We start from the raw sequence: 4,482 nt of genomic DNA on the forward strand, positions 1-4,482 counted from the left end.
ACAGAGCTGATTGTTTATAATGGTGGTGAGGTAACTGCCACTTCCTCTGAGATACAGTGGAAATTAGACTATGAATTATGGGTTGTCTAATACTGCTTCATCACACATCATCTACAAAAAAGGCAACATAAATATCAACCATATATTCTAGGTCATGAGGAAATATACACAAATCATTAAAAAGGAAACTACATCTCCGCTCTACTACCTGAAATTTTTAAATAGAAAAATGTAATCTAGGGGACTAACCTTTATATATATATATATATATATATATATTTTAATCGAATTAAAAATAAATAAAAACATGTGATAAATACATTTAGAATTTATTTAACAGTGTTGAATAATATAATAAATACAAATAAATTATTTAAGAACGCATCAGGGCATGGTGATGATGCCACTAATCATTACACAAGTTAGTATATAATCCAAATAGCACACATAATTTATGTAATACACTTACAAATGTATGGCCATACAAATAAGATAGTTAGTCGGCATGATAATCTTTGTGAGCAACCAGTCCAGAATGAAAAAGTCTCAAACACCCAAAATATCAGTCATGGCACCCACTAGTAGTACTCCATTAAAGCAGATTTGTGGAAGTACATTAGATAACGTAACTGTAATTAGTACACATGCAGGATTTAGCTATCACCCATTACTCCAGTTTACACCCGTTACTCCAGTTTGCATAACTATGTCCCAGTTAGGAGTATTTTGTTTGGAAATTCAACTATTGTAGTTTCTCATAATGTGTATGTCTATCTAGGGCATAATAATCACCAGGTAAAATAAGGCATTTGCAGGTATTCTCTATTTGTTGCATGGTGCAGAGCTTGATCACTGGCTCAGTTCAACATACTACCCCTGGTTGGTTAATATAACTGAGCCAGAGAATCTAATTTAGCTGATTGGTTAGTGGTTAGGCCAATATAGTTGCAGAGTGAAGCAATATTTTGTCAGGAACATGCACAACTTCATCAGGGTGTCACCTGCTAGGGTCCCATACTTTATTCCTGAATAGGAAAGCACAGATGATGAGTGGGTAGACAGCAATGGCTGATTGCCACACAGTAATAGAGGGAAAGAATAAAGGCACTACCTCTGGTAAAATCTCCAGAGCAGGTAATACAGGGAAAGAGGCTATAAAGCATGTTGTATGGCAGAGAGCTGGCAACACAGAATAGGTCATCTGTATAGACAGGCTAAAGTTCTAGTAGATAACAGAGAGGATTCCAGCAGAGCTTTAGGAAACAAGCTGAACAGGGCCAGTAAACAGACTGTAGTAGTAAGTAGCAACAGATAAAAATAAAAAAGCAAAAATGTAAAACTAAGAGGTTTGCCTGTGGTATACAGATTGGTCCAGATGGTAAACCAAGCAAGATTTTAAAGATAGATGATTACACATATATTAATAGCGATACATACAGAAAAATGATAAGATATAAGCAGTGTGAATACTCCTGTGCTTCTGGTGTAAAATCATATTTGTCACAAAAATGTGGCTTTCATAGTGGTTTCCGATTCAGAAAGCTTTTGTGCTTGGTCACAGGATACCAATGCAAGGGTTTGCTTATACTACTTCATGTATATATATTTACTTACATTACACATTTTCTTTTTCACTTACCTTTTTCCTCTACTATTAACCCCTACTTGCCTACTTCTTGGGCCTGGAGGAGTAAGTGTATGGAGGCAAAAGGACACAATTGGCAGACATGGATTGATCTTTGTGCAGCAGAGTTGGGCCTGAAGACCCAAATCTCGTCATCAAGGCTCTGCACACTACATAATCTAAAGAGGTAGGATACTGTGTATATATATATATATATATATATATATATATATATATATCACCACACTGGTTTCATTATGAAGAGACCTGTCGAAGATCTGAAACTCTTATTACATTTTAATGCTGCACACAAATACGGTGATATTGCAGTTTATCCAATATCATAGTTTGTAAGGCCTGAAAATGAGTGAGATGCCCAATATTAATTCAATTAACTATTTATTGAGAATTTTCAATGTGTTCACGGAGTCCGATATTAATCTAATCAGATTATTATTGAGCATGGTAAATATGGTAGGAAGATGACAACTATCGACCTGCCACCTACATGTGTGGCCATATTGGACATTGTTCTTGTTCCCTCATCCATCTGTCGCCATCTTTACTACTTTTGTCTCTTTTATATCTTACTGTGTTTCGTAATAGTTATGATTTTGAGTTCTCAGTAGTGGCTGTAGTCAAAACAATATCAAAGTCAATTGATTTTACAAAGATTATGCCAAATATCAGCTTTATTTTTACCAGCCTTCTTACTGAAAGCTTACTTTTTCTGTATATGGCTATTACATAACATTTTACATAAAATGAGTGAGTTATTTTTCATAGTACTTATATATTTCTACCTTTATAAAAGAAGCCACATGCAGTGTAATTAATTTAAAGTTAATTTTATGCATTATATATGTTAATCAACATTTTTTATGGAGATGGACCCATAGACGTCATCAGATTCTCAAAGAGGATAAGGCAATAAAGGTTTAGTACCAGTTGTGGGAATAAAGATTTCATCCTTCTGGTCAGTGACTAAGTTGTATGCTGGCTGCAAATAGGTACTCCAGAAAATCCACTGTTGGAAATTTAGTCAACTTTGTTCATCTCTAAAATAATAAACCTAGACACCAGAGGGAGTTCTAACTCACTTCTCACAACAGTTAGTCTGTTTACCACTTTTGCTGTTGTGTCATAACACAATACACTGCTTGCACTGCTAAAGTTCCCTCCTCAGCCATCATTGTGATCACTTGGTATGGCTCCAGCTTGTGGAAGTCGAATAATTGGATGGAGTCGTTTCAATTAATAACCATCAATTTCAATTTTACTTTATGCGAAAATATGCAAATAGCATGCTACAGGGTGGAATGGCGTATTTAGCAGTAACACTTGTGAACACTACTGCATAGACATACACTCACACATTCACTTGCAAATAGTTCATCTTAATAAAGTTCCAACACACAGACATTTATAATTGAATGTAATAGATTTAATAGTTTAATATAATAATGTTATAAACACTTTGCTGATATTTAAGGTTTGGGATTTAGGAAACATATCATGTTTAGTGTCATTCTAAACCACTTTTTCCCATCAGACATCCGCTACTATCGGCTAAGCGGTCGCATCTTGCGTATGCACGTTATGGATGATAGAGGAATAATGATCAGAATGAAATTGAGTGTGTAATGCAAATAGACCAGTTTAAACTAGCTTTTCAGCGGGAAGACACGTATACAGCTGTTGGAGAGTTGACCCCCACCCTTGGAAAACATTGTTTGAACCGACCTATGACCTGCATTATACTGGACTGTCCTGAATCCTGAACCTATGAAAAAACACCAAGACATCAATACTGTTTTTTTATGTATCACAAACTGTATATAAACCAGGCTCTGGGTCCACTTTACAGTCTACTTGACCACAGATTTCAGGATTGAATGACTGTATGCTGGATCCAGGGCGCTTGGGTATGTATTCTATTGAATTGTTATATATTGCATCTTGCTATTAAATCACTTTGTGCGTTGGAACCACAAAAATTGCAGCGGACAATTTTCATTGATAGCAACTAGGCGAACATAACAAGCTAGTGTGGGGCACAACACGCTCCTGTAGCAGTATTGGTTCTCTCTGTAGAACTAGACTCCTATAAATTCCTGTCTGACAGAAAATAGCACTCAGTTGACAGACCACTTGTTTGCCTCCAGCTCTGCCTGAAAGTTTTTCCTGTAGTCTCCTGCACCCATCAGGACATACCTTTTCCATGCTGTTGTGGCGGACTCTTGTCCATGAAGCTATATTGCGTTAAATCTGCTCTCAACTCAAGGAATTTTCTTTTTTGCTACTATACAGATCAGCTACACCTGCATCTGCTAAGGAAGTTTTTCTGACAAATCATCTCTGTTGTACAACATAGACCATTACGCTAGGAATTTCCATCAGCTCAACTCCTACAGCCTCCCATTCACTGCATTATCTTAAGAGTCAATCACCAGGTTGCCAATTAACACCACATATCATTTGAGCATAACTGTTTTGTGTGAAGTAACAGTACTGGCTGCTTGGGGTCTCTTACCAAGCATTGCAAAGGTCATTAATTTAAAGAAATCTTATTCACTGAGTTTTCACTGAGTTTTGCCATTCATTTCAATGGGAAATCCTGCACTATATCTGGTGGTAGAAGACGGTACTGCATGTAAAAAAAGGTAATTGAAACTTATCACTTTGGGAAACTTCAGCAACACAATGTGATGTGAGAGAGGATAGTTGCAAAGGAGTTATCGATCAAAACCACATCTAATATTTCTGCCTTTCTTCTGGCAAACTGCAGCTTGATACATTGTACGATATGTATTCTTTCCATTAGTTAAAATTTAGAATTCAACATTTTGGCAATCAAT

The sequence above is a fragment of the Mixophyes fleayi genome, chromosome 4 (assembly GCF_038048845.1).
Source record: "Mixophyes fleayi isolate aMixFle1 chromosome 4, aMixFle1.hap1, whole genome shotgun sequence".
Classification (NCBI taxonomy): domain Eukaryota; kingdom Metazoa; phylum Chordata; class Amphibia; order Anura; family Limnodynastidae; genus Mixophyes; species Mixophyes fleayi.